The 16,606-nt window shown below is 43.8% G+C and overlaps 1 protein-coding gene across 3 annotated transcripts in view; it reads left to right on the top strand.

Moving 5' to 3' along the window:
- Positions 1–15,712: 15,712 nt before the first annotated feature.
- The window catches only part of MYLK (myosin light chain kinase), a 274,020-nt gene continuing 273,126 nt past the window's right edge, over positions 15,713–16,606 (top strand). For 2 of the 3 annotated variants that reach the window (XM_084807386.1, XM_084807368.1), the window contains exon 1: positions 15,715–16,189. The gene's annotated coding sequence lies outside the window, so the exon portion shown is untranslated. Of the gene's footprint in view, positions 16,190–16,606 lie in introns of all 3 variants that reach the window. The other variant, XM_084807373.1, reaches the window with a different exon arrangement.

The following is a 16,606-nucleotide window of genomic DNA, read 5'->3' as shown; positions in this document are numbered from 1 at the left end:
AGGATAGATATATTGGCTCTAATAATTGGTTTCCAATTGTCACCAATTTCAAGCTAATGCTCCTTTTTTATGGCAAATGTCAATTACCTTATGGAGGAACAGATTTGTTATAAATATCCCAAACCGCTGAAGCAAATTTAATCCACTGGAGTAAGGTAACACATTGCTCCTGAAACAACTTGCTTTGAATGTATATATTGAATTACCCATCAGTAGTGATAGACTTTACTCCTTATGCCTTATAATTTGCTGCTTCAAGTAATTGTGAATAAATTAAGTAAAGCACTTGTGCAAAAAATAGAGGAAGTCATGTTGATCCACTAGAGAAATCCAATTACAAAATAATTACCAAGTTGTTTAGAGTTCTGGAGATGCTTATTATTTTGTGATATTTTGGTTGATCTTAACAAAAGTATTGCCTGACTGTGGATTTTGTGATCTGAATGGGGCTACACTGCAAAACAAAACTGAGACACTTCCATAAATCCGTAGGCTCCCAGTTGTGGGGTGGGGTGGGGTGGGGACATAGCTGTTATTCTGGGTATTACCATGGAAGCTATTACAAAATTTGAAATTCTGAAAGACTCAGCTTGTTTTTAAATAGAAGCAAGTGTCTAGTCCTCATGGTTGTGGGGGGGAAGCTTTGCCTGGTAACAGGCAGATTGCATTTAGTTGTGGCAGAGAGACGATGCAGCCAAAGTTCAACCATTCACTAGTAGTCAAGTTTTTCAAACCCAAGACCCACCTTTAACCCAAACATGCTTTTGGCAGAGCAGACCCTCCTATTAGGAAGAATGAGACAGGAGTGTGGAGCAGTGTTGGTGGACAGAAGCATGCACAGCTTACAGCCTGTCCTGCATGCCTTCAGTTAGCTTGTATCCCTCTGGTGTGGTGGATGATGCTGTCCTATCACAAATGTGGAAGAATGATTCAACTACCAGTCTGGTCAGCTTCTGCATGCAGAAGGGGGTTGTCGCTATCTTGTTCTTCACCTGAGGCAGCAAAATGGCTCGCTGCCCTGGTGGTTGAGGACCTATTTCTTAATTTTTTGCCATTTATTCTATCATAGTATATGGTTTTAATGTTCTATATATTTTAAATTGTTTTATTGTGTGTTGTTTGGTTTTAATTTTTGTGAACCGCCCAGAGAGCTTGGCTATTGGGCGCTATAGAAATGAAATAAATAATAATAATAATAATAATAATAATAATAATAATAGTAGTGTTGCTGTTGTGACCCAACTTAGATCAAGCTGCAACCCAGTAGTGGATCCTGACCCACCAGTTGAAGGCCAATTAGCTAAATAATGTGACACGCCTCCACATGTGCTTACATGGGGGAAGTGCAGTCAATTACACTCAAAACCCCAGTTCAAGTTGCTAGAAATTATTGGCCCCAATAAACATAACCGATATGCTTGGGAAAGGTTGGTGTGCTACCCTCATGAAAGATTGACTTCTCCTACAACCAAACCTTGAGAACCTCTTCGGAGGCTCTGCTTCAGGTGCCACCAACAAGTGAAGCAAGGTGGGTGGCTATAAGGGAGAGGACTTTCCTGGTGGTGGCACACCAGTTGTGAAATGCTCTTCCCAAAGAAGCTTGCCTGGTGCCTTCTCTGTGGTCATTTCAGCACCAGGTGATGACTTAAAAATAAAAAAACAGGCCTTTTAAAGAATCCATTGTTTTATTATTTTGAACTATTGTTTATGTATTGTATATTCTTTTTAATTATCTGCTTTTATACTTCTCTCTTCTGGGAAAAAGATGATGCTGAAAATTCTGCTTTTATGGTATTATGTTTTATCATTTTATGTTGTGTAATAACCAGAGAACAGTATCAAGCAGTCTAATAGAAATATAGTAAATAAATATATGTGCACCTATTGGATTATACCTGTGACATAATTGAAAGATAATGGAAGTCACTCCATGAATCCTTACTGAATGCCTCACTAGAGTAGCCAAAGAATCAGGGGTTGGGGGAATGGCTTAGTTGGTTCCTGTGCTTTTAACAGCAGCCTGATGTGCAGAAATCCACAGGTGAAGCTTTACATAGCAGGGAGATAAACACTATCATCTGCAACTGTCTGCTTATCAAGCTTCTGTTAAAAGTGTTGGAGCAGAGGTTAGTAAAAATAAAGAAGGCTGGTAATTCTATTTTCTATTCCTAGAAAATGCATCCTCCCTTTTGTGCGTGTTTTTGTTCTTTTTACCTTTGGAGGCTATGTGCTCATGCTCTCCAGCATTCCTGCAATGACACAGATGAATGGAAAACAAATGGAAGAATGACACTGCTTTGTATGCTTACTCTAAAGTAAGCCCCATTGAGTTCAATGAGAATTACTCACAGTTAAAAGGGCAAAGGGTTGGAGCCTAAATTGTGTTTATATACCTCAGCATTTTGTCTGCTGACAGTCATCATCAAACCAACATACTCTATCGAAGTTGGAATTCCCAGCATGCTGAATTCTGCACTCCCTATAAATTTATCCACATGTTATGCGATCATGGAATATATACAGCTAGCGCTGTAGGTGGCCAAGTAAACCCCTCTCAGTGGCAATGTCATGGCAAGAATTTGGGCAGGCCCAGGGCCCCACCTGGAAGATGGGGAAGGCCCTCAAATGCAGCAGGGCTGGCTTAGAAAGTAAGTCAAGTAATATGCATTTCCATCTAAACAGCCTCCCCTATAAGTCTATTGTCTAGAGTGGGGTAGGCATAAAACCATTAAATCCAGTATCTACAATTACATAAGTGCACCACTGCACCCTCTGCCTGTGTACAAATTCCCCTATAAATCCTAGGGTATGTATATGAATTAGATTGGCTTTTGGAAGAAAGGAGGCAAAAATTAAGCTGCACATGTATAACAAAGACAGATTCTGGCACATGTACAGTGAAATTAAAAATGCTTTTCAAATGTCACCCCAACCACAGCTACTCAGACTTAGCACAGTAGTTTCATCTGACCTGTGCCCTGCAGCAAAGGCTGCAGTCCTGTACACCTTTACCTGGGAGTAAATCCCATTAAACTCAGTGGGGCTTTCTTATGAGTAGACATCTATAGGGTTGCACTGTGAGAGCCCCAGCTGCCCACGCTTAATTATACTACTGCACACAGTCCTGATTATAGGTTATTCACTCTGATGGAGACAATCCAATTCAGTAGTCTATATCTCAAGAAAATACACACCTAAAAATCTGATGTGTGGGTATCTTACTCCTAATTTTACCTTTATACACTGCAGTTGATGCAACAAAAGACCATTAAAGCCATAGCTCCCACATTTTTCTCGTTGATTTGCCTTAAATATAATATGGTTAGTGAAAGATAATGCTTTAGGGTTGGATCCAGGATCTGCCTTACATAAGAGGAAGGGACCTTCCCTAAGAAGAAGGTCTCTGCTCATTGGAGGTCCCTCTGCCTAATTTTTCAGGATGCCTTCACACCACAGCTCACCCACAAGGTCTTCTGACTGTGTAGTAATTTTAGAGGGCTAGAAGGAGGGGGCAGTGAAGTTTACTTCCGCCAGTACAGTTGATGTAATGTAAATCTGGATCCAACCCTTAGTGGTTGTTATCTGAAATTGAGGTACTTCTGAGAATAATCATCCCAACCATATTTTAAATATTGTTTGATTGGGTTGAATTCCAACTTGACCAGAGTGGTCGTTCTTTGCTCTGTGCTCTGCTAAAAATGATTTCCATTTAGCAGCTCTCCTTCCCGAGCGTTATAACAGCTTGTATTGGAGCAGCATCAAAGCTGGGTGTTAAGGACAGCAACACATATGCACCTGCGTGGAAAAATGACTGGAACGAATGTGTATTAACATCAGGAGTCTGTTCTGGTGTTTCTCCCCCTAAGTATGGACTAACTCCCAGCATTTTACTACTACATCCCAGGCCACAGCTCAGCTTTTTATGTATATGAACAAAGCGATACTAGCCACACTCAATACCTGGCAGCCCTGCACTTGGCAGGGGCAAACCTATAGGGAGATGATGACAACGATGATGATTCTTGATGTCTGCAGAGCTCCAGTCAGTTCAAAAGTGCTGAAGTTCAGAGCTTTGAGGCTGGCTAATGCTAGAAAGTTATAGGTGGCCCCAGCAAGCAAATAAGGGCCCCTGAAAGCATTGAGGTTCCAAAAGAGATTCTTGCGTGGAAACTGGAACCTCTGGCTCCTTGCAAATCTTGATGGAGGTGTAACAGAGTGGTTCTCTCCAAGTCTCTCTGTTGTGTTGTGCACTGCTTGTGCTGCCAAGGCAAGGGGAGGCCAAAAAGCAAAGGTGTAGACAAAAAGTATGTTTTCTTCAACCAAAGAAAAGGGTTCCAGCACATTTCAGACCACTTGCAGGTCGGTCTTCAGAGAAATTTAGTATAATGCAACAAGTGTTGTTTGCTCTTCAGTCGCCTGCCTCCTATGCTATGTCCATAGGTGCCTGAAGAGCAAACACTTGTTGCATTATACTACATTTCCCTGAGGGAATCTGCATGTGGTCTGAAACATGTCATAACCTTTTACTTTGGTTGAGTAAAACATTATTTTTGTCTACCCCTTTGCTTTGGCTTTTTGGCATTCCTTGTGGGGTTTCCCTTTTTGTTGTCTTTAAGGAAGGGGAAAGACTGAAGGGGATGAACTGTGCAGTGGTGGTGCTGTTCTGGGTAGCTATGTGAGACAGAGCCTTTTCAGTGGTGGCTCCTCAGTTGTTGTCTCACCTGGCTCCCTCACTGATGGGGTGACAGGCTATGACCCTTCTGTTTCAGATGGCTTTGGGGGCAACAGATAATTAGCTGCCCCTGACCTATCTAGGTATGTTGTGTTCCTTAACTGCTACTGTTTAATTATTTAGGGCGCAATCCTAACTAGACAGGCGGCTGCCTCCAACCTTGGAGGCGACTGCCTATCCAAAGCAAGGCAGGAGAGGCACGGGGCGATGGTTCCCTCCACACCTCTCCTGCCTTGCTATTTTTTGCTAGACAGCTGTTTTCAGCTGTCTAGCCATGGCGGAGGGGGCAACCTGGAGAGGAAGCTGCCATACAACACATTGGATGTGCCAAACGCACAGCTCTGCTATCCCAGCCCCAGAATGCCCCCAGCCGCTCCCCTTTTCAGTCACTCTGCATTCCTCTTCTGAGTGTGGATGATGGGGCTTCACCACACTGCCTCAGAGGCAGCGTGGACAAGGGAGGCGGTCGGTTTCCGGAAATGAGCATATCCTATGGCCCTCTAGACAGTGTCTAGTGGCCATAGGATTGCTCCCTTAAGTATTTAAATTGCTTTGTTTTTATATTGTTGAACTACGTGTGGATCCTGAAGGATGCTTATATAAGGAGAGGCATAAATATTTTAATTAATTGCATTTAACATTAGTGAGTCTTAACAGAAAAGGGGCCTAAACAATTTAAATTGGGGAACATGGGCGGGAGGGTGCTGTTGCACTCATGTCCTGCTTGTGGGTTTCCTGTGGGCAGCCTGTTGGCCACGGTGTGAACAGAATGCTGGACTAGATGGACCCTTGGTCTGATCCATCAGGGCTCTGCTTATGTTCTTAAATCTAAGCAATGTGTGAACGGATTCCCGGGAGATCTGAGGACTCCACATTTGTTGTTTTTACTATATTAAATGTAGAAAAAGTATTTTGTCTGGACTAATATACTGTATTCTTTGACCCTGCATGTATATACTGTCTTCATTTCCAGTTAAGCATATTGCGTGCAAATCCAAGAATGTCACCATTCCATTGTCCAGATTTCCAACTCCAGCTGTTTAGATAAGTGACTTCATTTGAGATTAAAACGTTTCCATAATAAACAAAAGGTTGTACATGTGGTGCCATTGCAGAGCCTTTCTGCTGCCTGTAAGCTGGAGAAAGTGGCTCTCTTCTGAAATACTAGAATGGCATTTGTGGTGCCAATGAGATATCCATTCCAGGAATATACATCACAAAAAACTATTGCGTTCTGCAAAAACAAAGACATACAATTTTAGGGCATGAGGCAATGAAAATTAAGCACCTTAGCCCAATCCTATGCATGTTCAGAACTAAATCCCATTGAATTCAATGCGGTCTACTCCCTATTAGAATAAGTGTGCATATCGTAAGTCCCAATGATTTCAGTAGGCAACTAAGCTGTACTTTAAAAGGATAGCACACAGACAACATACACATAAAATTTAATATAATGGCAGCTACAGAAAGTCAGTATCACCTAAACTATTATTCCTCTTTCATGTTCTTCCAATCAATTTGCTGAATTAATATATGCAGAGGTGGCAGAAACTCTAATGATTTCATGCATAAAGGAAAAAAGGCAAGATTAACCAAGTGCAAGCTGTATAAGGCAGTGGTAGGCAACCTTTTGGGGCCTGTGGGCACATTTGGCAATTTGAGAAACTGTCATAAGCACCACTACAAAATGGCTGCCATGGGAGGCTTTGCTAGTCACAAAGGATGAGTAACCTGCCGAAACAATTGTGTACAAGGCAGAGGTGCAGCCTGAGCCATGACACACTGAACAATTTCTTTAAACCCACAATTTTCAGCGCCTTTTTCTTTTTCCATCTTTTCCCATAAAAAGCAGTGCCCCACTGTCTTCATTTTCTAAGAATATCTTTGAGCTCCACCTTGTAGCCACGAGGCATTGATAGGAAATGAAGCTGGCAGGATCTGGAGGACCTTATGTTCAGGTGTCCCAGCTGCCAGTAAGAAAATGTGTTAATTAAAAAAAGTTGGAGGGATAGGGCACCTTGGCAGACATCAAGAAAGGTGTCTGGGGGGAATTGATGCCTGCAGATACCATGTTGCCTACCCCTGATATAAGGGGTTAAAACAAGGTGGTCTTGGTATACCTAATATACAAACAAACATTAAAGGCATTCCACCTGATACTCATCACGCAGAGTGAAACAAACTACCCATGGATTTAGACTGAATTAGCAGCCCCACAAGTTATGTCATGGCAAAGCATTCCATTTCTCTAAAATGTAGTAAAGAAAAATACAGAGCAAATAAATAATCCTTTCCTGAATGCACCTTGGAAATATAGAAGAAATGAAAAAAAGGCATTATATATTACATCTCCCATTATTAAACCACCCATCCTATTATAGTCATCAGCATAAACATGCATGGTTTAGGATAGGTGGGGGAAGGCCTATATAGGTTAAGAAATGTTTAGAATAACAAACAGCCATTATCTGAAAGTCAATGGAAAGAAAAAGTGCAGGATATATCAGCTAATTTGATGCAGATATATCAAATATTATATTTCATATCCAATAAAGTAACAAAGGGACAAGCAACTAGAATCCTTACAATTCTTGAAGATATTGTGCAAAGAATCACTTGTAACCTAAAAAATAGTTTCAAAGTATCTATCAAGCTTTGACCAAACAATCTGTAAGTTCTATGGAAGCGTTAAAATTATATAGGAAAAAGATATAGGGATACAAATAAATGTGTGCGGGGGAGAGAATTGACAAACGTGGCAAAAGAGACCATTACAATTGGTTTCTGCCCACATAAGGCAGTGTTCACTCAAAATAGTACATAGATGGTGCATTACACTACTTAGGCACAATCCTATGGCCACTATAGGATAGGTCGCTTCCCAGGAACTGACTTCGGAGCCCGCATTCCGAGGTCAGTTCCCGGAGAACTGACCCCCACCTCCTCCCGCACCGCCTTGTAGGCAGCATGGATCAGCCCCATGCTCGTAAGAGCAGCACAGAGTGAGAGAAACGGGGCGTTCCGGGGGTGGGGCGGGGAAGTTGGACACTCCTATGATGTGTACGAAATCGGCTGTCTAGCTGCGAAAGCAGGGCTGGGGGAGAGAGGAGGAGATCTGCTCCTCACCACTCCTCCTGCCCTGCACTGGATAGGTGGTCGCCCCTGGGGTCAGAGGCGACCGTTGATCTTGATAGGATTGCTCCCTAAGACTGCAAACTGGTACATCCTTACCTGGGAGTAAGTCCTGTTGACCTCAATGGGTCTTACTTCTCAGTAGACATGCATAGGATTGCACTACTAGACTATCACATATCTTTAAGATACATATCCACCTACTTGCTGGAGAGGCTGTGGACATAAAAGCCCCTGTTATCATATACGGTGGACAACACCATTGATGGAGGCATTTTGAGTTAGAGCTTTTCAAGAAATCATATCTGTCATGGAGCAACCCCTTTTAAGAGATCCGAAAGTAGCATTGCTTAATATGCTTCAAGGAGAAAATGAAAATACATTGTATAAAGATTTGATTTTGTTTATGTTGCTAGCAGCAAGATCAGTACTGAAAAACACTGGAAGGATAAGAGAGAGATACATCCTGCGACCTGGTACCTAAAGGTGTGGCATGTAGCTTTGGCAGAGAAATTAGCACATCAAATGCACCTCCTTAAAGGACAAGCAAAACCTGATGCTTTATTTACAGCTTGGCATTTATTTTACAAATCACAGGGACGCTGCAAGAGCGCCACCACTGTCTTATGTCCATTTATGGAAGGACTAAATGATGTCAAGGAAAATATATAAAAGACTATAATTAGACTAAGTGTAAAATGGATGTAATTGCTCATGGGGAACATCTTTGAAATTATGCAACTGCTACCCTGGAAAGAAAACAAAAAGAGATAATTGTTATATTTTGTTTACTACTATGATGACCACCACCACCACCCCACCTCCTCCTCCTCCTCCTCCTCCTCCTTTAAGGCAGAATATTCCCCAGTAGACAGGTTAGGCAGCCTTCCAAGATTGCACCTCCGGTTTCAACGAATGTCAACTAGGAAGTCTCACCTCTCTGCCTTTCTCTTCAAAACGGCCAGCTTCTGCCTGTCTGACACACTTACAATTATCCCATCCAGCTCAGCCGATCGGGCATTATCTTTTCCCAAAATCTGATGGGTATTTCATTTGAAAACCCAGGGAGATTCCTCACCTGCCAGACAATCATCTCCTAACTATTAGCTCTCATGGATAAATATCAAACACTCATTGCAGACCAGTCCAGCTCAAGATATTTTTGCTGCCTGAGGCGAAGGACAAGATGGCGCCCCCTCCCTAGTCCATATACAGAAACTGAATGGGCTAGCAGTTGAATCCTACTTCACTGTCGATGGGATAGCATCCTCCACCACACCTGAGGCAGCAGGCTGGTTTAGCGAGCCTAGGACAGGTTGTGTACTGATACACTGCTCTGTCCACCAACAGAGGAAAACAGCTGGGGACTTGAGGAAAAACAGCCCGGAGGCTATCACTGTTGCCCCCCAGCATCTTGTACCTGAAGCGATGTCCTCATTTTGCCTAACGGTAGGACTACCCTGTCATGGACTATAAACCAGCAACTGATCTAACAAGTGAATTGTCAGACAGCAGATGTTACAAGTTACCTTTTATTTGTGTTGAGCTTTGGCTGGATCATCTTTTTACTGTGGCAGGAGCATTCATAAGTGGAAACCTACTACATCAGCAGCTGCATGGAGTGGAAAGATTTGGACTTCTGCACAGCGGAAGAGGAAGAGGGTTACATAGCCTTGCAGAGGCAGCACCACAGCTAAAATAATTCTCCAAAGTCTCCAGCCCAACCAAGAGCCTCTAATGTGCTTTTTGGCCATTGAGAGGAGTTCTGTGGGCACCTTAGACAGTGACAATACATACATGCAGGGCATTTGGGGCTGTCCAATTCCAAGTTGAAGCCTCCAGGAGAGACAAGAGGTATCCACAGATTGGTCAAGTGGCATCCTGAGCTGGGGTGGCACACGCAGCTGTGCAGCAACAAAGCTACTTAGGGCAGAATCCAATGGAGATAGTTGTCAGCCTCCAAACTTAGAGGCTGATGACTATCCAGTGCAGGCTGGCCAGAGCACAGAGGCGATCCTCACCTCCATGCTCCAGCCACCCTGCATTTCTGGCTAAACAGGCAATTTTGCCTATCTAGCCAGGGAGCTTTGGAGCAAGAAGGGGAGAGGCCATGGTGTGCATAGGAAGCTGCAGAACACAGCTTCCATGGTCTCCTCCCCTCTCTGCCTGCGGGACTTCCCCTTTGTCCCTGTGCTCCGTTTCCAAGCATGGAGATGTAGCTGGCTATGAGGGGACGGGGGTGGGGACCATGGCTTCTGGGCAATGAGGTCGGAGGCCTGGTTCGAACCTCAGAGCCCAGAAACCAAAAAATCCCTCCTTGAAGCTGCTAACTTTTTCAAGTCAAAATGACATGAATAACAATTTGATGATTAGAAGTTTTCCAATACTTGTACATCCAGCTGCACTCCCTGGCTCAAAATTCTTTGTACTATATAAAGATAAACATTCTGGTATATTCCCAGTTATATACTGTTTATGAACAATTGCTCTTTTGTGGGATTTGGTGTCTTTTAAAAAGTGTCGAAGTGATGCAATCCAGTTTACTTGGCAACACTTTTGTAGGTTGATTTGTTTAAAACTAAGAAGAGGCGAAATTGACAAAAGCAGTCAGAATGAAGTACAGATTTGGACTGTGGAGTGAAACAGAGTTCAACTCACTACCTCTGGTCACACTGAAGCCTCTTCATAACATTTAAAAGACTGGTGGAAATCTTGTATGCACTGGAATAAAGAATTCAATGGAAAGGAGATCCCAGCTGTGTGAAACACACATTCCTTTTACAAAGAGCCCTCTCTTCCTTAAAGGCACAACTGAAACCATGCAATCTGCCTTTCTTTTTCTTTTTTGGTCAGTTCACTGTGTTCTTAAGCTTAACACAGTTAAAAACAACAACACCCAATCACAGAGGATTATGGACTTTTCTTATTTGTGCCAGAATTTGCTAGACTTTCAATGCATTTGGACCAGTTTGTTTTTTTCTGACACATTGGGTTGGTTCAGACATAACATCAACCATGCTTTGGCGCTACATCATCTTTAAGGACACTTGGGCTCATGGTCCCCCCTTTGTGCTCTGTGATTCCCTCTTTCCCTGGTTTGCCATTTAATTTGAATCACAAACCACTGGCTTGTATTATGGCTTGTAACGTGCAAGTAATAGTTTGCTCTTTGTTTGGATGAAATGGTAAACCATGGAGAGAGAAGATCATGTTGCTCAAGTTCCAGGGGACTTGGGAGTTCCAGACTGAGCCCAAGGATTCTTAAAGACTTGTCATGTAGTGCCAAACCAAAGCTTGGAGTGATATCTGAAAATCAACCCAGTGTTTGAACTGCTGCTTTTCACTTACAATATTTTAAGTATCTTATAACTGTAGTTATTTTTCTATCTGGTCGATGATTATTATGATTATTCCTGTCCCAGGATCTTTCAATCAAAATTTCAAGACTGGAAGAAACAACAAAGGAAGACCAGGAAAAGGGGAGGAAAATGTGGACCTATTTTTAGTTTACAAATGTCAAAGTAGCCTGACATACCTTCAAACAGTAATGGAATGCAGGTTTTTCTGCTTTAGGGCGAGTTCTCCTTCATCTCCCCTCAGCCACTGCCTTGGCTTCTATATTGACACACATTCAGCCTCCAGACCCAATACTGTCTCCATCCCACATGATTTGCTTTTGTTTTTCCCCTAAATAACTTGCCATTTTTTTCTGCTCAAGCAATTCTGTGGAGCCTGTGCAGTGTGTGACAACATGTGCAAATGTATGATTTCTGCATGTACCAATGTGCTTTCTGTTTACATGAATATTTTTCACAAATTCTTTAGTGGGGAATGCTAGCAGGTCACATGGAGACTGCTCAACTAGCTCATTTAGCTTGATCACTAACCCTGCCATTAACCCCTTGTACATATTACACAAATCGATTGCACCTATTTTCCTTCTTCAAATGTTAGAGATTGGGCTGTTGCCGACAGTCTCTCTTATAGATGTTAATACCAATCATCCTGATCCAGTAAAGAAGATATGTACATGGAGGTAGACTTCTGCACAAATAGCCATTTCTGAGGGGCATTCCCTTTCCAGATATGGTATGTGCAAACAAACACCCTCAATGGAAATACTCACACATGCACTAGAATAGTTTTTATTAAAAGTAGCAATGATTTTGATGCTTCATTGTGTGGATATACAGAAGTTAATGACACTAGTGGTATTGTAAGTTATAACTGCTGTTAAAAATGGCTGTGCATAAGAAATCTTTATCTACTTTGTTCTTGGTAGTTTGATCTGGCAACTGCAGCTAAAGGGCTCTGCAGAAGCATCTTTGTCTCCCCCTCTTCCATTCCCACCGCCTCTTATCCATTACTAGATTTTACTGTAACTCATTTTAGGCAGCTCTGTTCCTAATCTTTTGATAATCATCTCTGAACTGCAGTATTTACAGTTCAGCTTCAATCATCTGCTTCCCTAAACACATCCCCTTGGTAACTTTATCCTGCTTTTTGTTTCCTACAGAAGCTGCTTGACAACTCTCTCAGGGGTTTGTAGTCCATAAGCTTGGAAAGTTGCAAGTATAAATGTTAGGCCAAGAATGTGCCTTAACAAGGCTTAAGCTCATCCAGGCACTGCTTCCTAAACATGCCTTTATAGCAGCTGCCTGAAAGATGTTTACAGTTTTAAAAACAATAAATGACCAGTTAAGAGCAACATCATATATTAGGCTCCTCAGCCAATCTCCCACATCCTGTGTACTTCTGTAATGAATAAACAACAGGGTCTTGTGGCATCTTAAGGACTAACAGATTCATGGTGACATAGGTTTTTGTGGACTAGACTAGAACCCGCTTCATCAAATGCACGAAGCTAATCTTTAAGGTTCCACGAGACTCTTTTGTGTTTGCTGCAGCGACTAACACAGCTACACCTCTGGAAGTAAGTAATGAATTAAACCTGCTAGGATGCAGGTTTATGTGCACGTACACCTCCATCCAAAATACGTGTCGAAGTAGTTTGGATCAAAGATCCAACCTCGACTGTCATAGACCTACTCCCAGTCCTCTTTATCTTTCGGGTTCAGAGTTGCTCTCCTGTTCAGCTATTAAGCTTCAGTTCCTGCATAAGCAGGAAGCACGTACCTTTCTTCTGCACTCCCTTGCTCATCCACCCATCCCTAAACTGAACAATCTGAGGAGGGAAGGGTGTTAGCTGTGTCGCCTCACCTTCCATCCAGTCCTCCCTGTTTGACTCTCCCTTCCACTCCACCACTAGGGAAAGAGGTGCCTTCATAATCACAGCTGTCGACACAGTGCCTCCTACAGGTGTCAATGCACAGTGACGAAGGTAGTGATGTGAACAAGGGGGTAAAGTATGGATTTGTGCACACTGTATTTGTATTAAGGTTCTAATCCAAATAAAATAGGTTAAACTCTGCATTTCATATGCATAACTGCTGAAACCCATTCCCACTTCGTAGTGTGTGTGTGTGTTTGGGTTTCTTTACAATGAAGCAAACTTATGTTCTGAGCTAGTGGGATTTTGAAAACAGAAATAAGTCTGATCGCAGAAAGTGAGATTACCTCACTAGATATAATCCAGCTCATCAGATTATTTGGATTCTTTCTGGTGCAAAAATCCTGCATTCGGCTTTCCCCCCCTCCTTCCAAATTCCCTGATCAAAGTGGGTGGAGAGAGGAGTGTATCACTGGGCACTGACACTTTCAGCAGAAATCTCTCTCCAGTTGTGTCTGTGTATGTGGCACACCTGGTTATTCAGATTCTGCTCATTTTCAGTACATGCACTGCACTGTATATGGTACCTAGGGAAAAAGGTCCCCTTCTATCAAAAAGACTTCCTTATGAAACAGTATGTAGCTGGGTCTACATATAGTCTCTCCTCTAAAGTTGCCCTTGGAACGTAAGTGAATTTTGTCACTAGGCGAAAGAGCTAAGGACAAATATTCAAAGCCTGGCCTTATATACACAGACAAAAGTTATAGCATGCACCAGTGGAATATGACTAGTGGTTTGTCTTCTGTTTACACATCCAACTGCTTTTACTGAGTGTTCGTGCAAACATGGCGTTAACTCAAGTCTGGAGGAGGGGGTTATCTCCTGTGGTTAGGTATTGCACCTAGCAGGGGTGAAAGGAAGCTCTGTTTCTATCCTATATACCAGGGGTGGCAGGAAGTAGATTTCCAGATGTTGAGGACTTCAGCTCCCAGCATTCATGACCACTGGCAATGCTGGCAGGGACTTCTGGGAGTTGAAGGCTAAAACGTCCAGAGATCTATCTTCTGCCCACCGCTGTTGTATACAGCATGGAAGTCATATATCCCTTCCTGCCTGTCCTAAAAGTGCTCTTGGGTCGTCATCCAGACTAGAGAGATGCTTGGACAGCACCCAAATCTTGACTCCCCAGCTGCACTGAAGCAAGGGTGGGCAGAAGGTAAATTGCCATCTACTGGTAGATCTCTGGGTGATTTCCAGTAGATTGGCAAGGGTTTCTGGCTCTCATTTGTATAAAAATTGTATGACACTAGCAACAACTACAAAGCATTTCCCCTCTAAATTAAGTTGCTGAAAAAGAATGCGAGGTAGAAAACCAGCAATAGATATGTGTGTGAATGGACTTGTGAACTTGGCTCTGGTACTGATCACATATTCCGGAGCTGAGCATGTGCTCAGAGGCACCCTGTTCCTTAATGCTTTTAGCATATGTCTGCCTGCCTTAGCCACTATTTTGCACCTTGGTGGATATCAGGGTTCTAGTAAAAAAACAAAGTCAATCCAGCAAGCCTGAAGTCTGCTCACCCCTGCATTAAAGTATTTGGGCTCTTCCCATATTCCAAATTAATGACAATGGAACACTTCAGTAAGGGCTACTATATATTGTGTGGTGGCAAAACTTGTTTTTTTCCCCCTCTAAAATCTCATGTATATGTGATAAGGACAAGGCCAGCCCAATACATTTTGCTGCCTGAGGTGAAGAACAAGATGGCGCCCCTTCCAATTGGTGCAGAGTTTTCTCCTCCAACACTTGCTGCCTCCTCCTCCCAGCATTTGCCACCTGAGGCAGCTGCTTCACTCTACCTAATGGTAGGGCTGGCCTTGGATAGGGAGTCATGGATGTTCCTGTATTTCTTGGGTGCTCTGCTTCTTTTATTTATTGGGTTTTTTAAAACAAATTTGTAACCATTCTGACCTAAACTCAATTCTTCCCCCAGTATTTATCATACTGGGCCAAGCCCATTCAGAAAGGTCCATCTAGATCAGCACTCACCAAAATGGTCAGCCAACTGCCCAGTGCAGATACCTCACCAACAAGGCCGGAAGGAGACAGCAAACAAGAGCAGATGTTTATGTCTCTCAATATCTGGTAAATATCTGCATAGATTAGCAGATAAGAGGTTTGGACTTGGACCAGGGAGATAAAGGTTCAAATCCCCACTGACATGAAACTCAGTGGGTGACCTTGTGCCAATCACTGTCTCTCAAATCTATCTCACCGGGCTGATTCCGGGAGTGGAGAAGAAGAACCTTGGCCTGACTTAGCCTTTGGAGGAAAGGAAGGATCAAGAAAAATAAAAGGAAGACAAATATCTTTGCTCGATTATTTTGTTAAAAAAACTTGTCTCTCTCTCCGGCTTTCTGTCCTCCATTGACAACAGACCCAAATAAAGCAAAACACACTTTGGGGTGCGCGCGCGTTTTTTGGGGGGGGAGTGGGTCACGTGTGACGCCACGACCTTTGGGTTTCCATTCAAAACAGCGTGCGAATGGGGCGCTCCACGCTGGTCGCCGCGCGTCACTCGCGTTCCTTTGATGCCCGAGGCACCCCCGCCCGCTCGAAGGAGCCCGGCGACCGCACTGGTCTCTCCGCACCCAGCCAGCCCTCCCCATCCCATCCCATCCCATCCCCGCCGCGCCTTCCCTGTCTCTCCCCCCGCCCCTCCTCCCACCGGCCGCAGGTCACCGGCGTTTGTTGTCAAAACTGCAAGCAGTCCGCGGAGGAGGCGGCTGCCTGTCTCGGAGTCTTCCGCCTCACCCCCGCCCCCCCCCGTGCCTTTCAGCCCCATACACGCGCGCGCCCGCCCGCCCGCGCGCACCCCCCCCCCCCGGCTTCCCGCCTGTCCCCAACCTCCTGCAAACATTGCCTAATAAGGCTCCCCAGGCTTTACGCGGCCCACATTTTCGAAAGGGGGAGTTTGGGGAGTTAAAAAGGGTCCGTTTTTGGATGGTGTCGCCGAGAAACTTCGCAAGCGGAGAGAGATTGAGATCCGGCGGGAGTTTCTAACTTGCTTGGCAGCGCAAGAGTGATCGCGGTGAGTCTCTGTCCCTCGCCTCTGACGGCGGGGTCTGTTTTCTCTGCTTTGGGGTGATGATCACTTTGTACTTTTAAATGCAGGCGAAGATAGATGAATTTTTTAAATAAAAGCGCGTGGGGGGGGGTTCTTGGAGGCAAGCTGAAGAGTACATTTATGGATTTATTGATGCATTCATTCATTTATATTGCCAGTGCATTTATATTGCAATATATTAGTCCACGAAGGCTGCAATCCCATGCACGCCTACCTGGGAGTAAGTCCTCTTGAGCAGACCGGGACTTTCTACTCCTAAGTAAACCTCTGTGGGAGATTGCAGTGCAACGGCTGCAGCCCTACGCATGCTGGCTAGAGTGCAGGTCCCGTTGGCCTCGGTGGGAGGAGGTTACCTCCTCCTGAGTAAATGAGCTTAGGGGA

Source organism: Heloderma suspectum, chromosome 1, assembly GCF_057233095.1.
Source record: "Heloderma suspectum isolate Gila_16-S chromosome 1, 16-S_ref, whole genome shotgun sequence".
NCBI classification, from domain to species: Eukaryota; Metazoa; Chordata; class Lepidosauria; order Squamata; family Helodermatidae; genus Heloderma; species Heloderma suspectum.
This window is presented reverse-complemented; position numbering and strand designations above follow the sequence as displayed.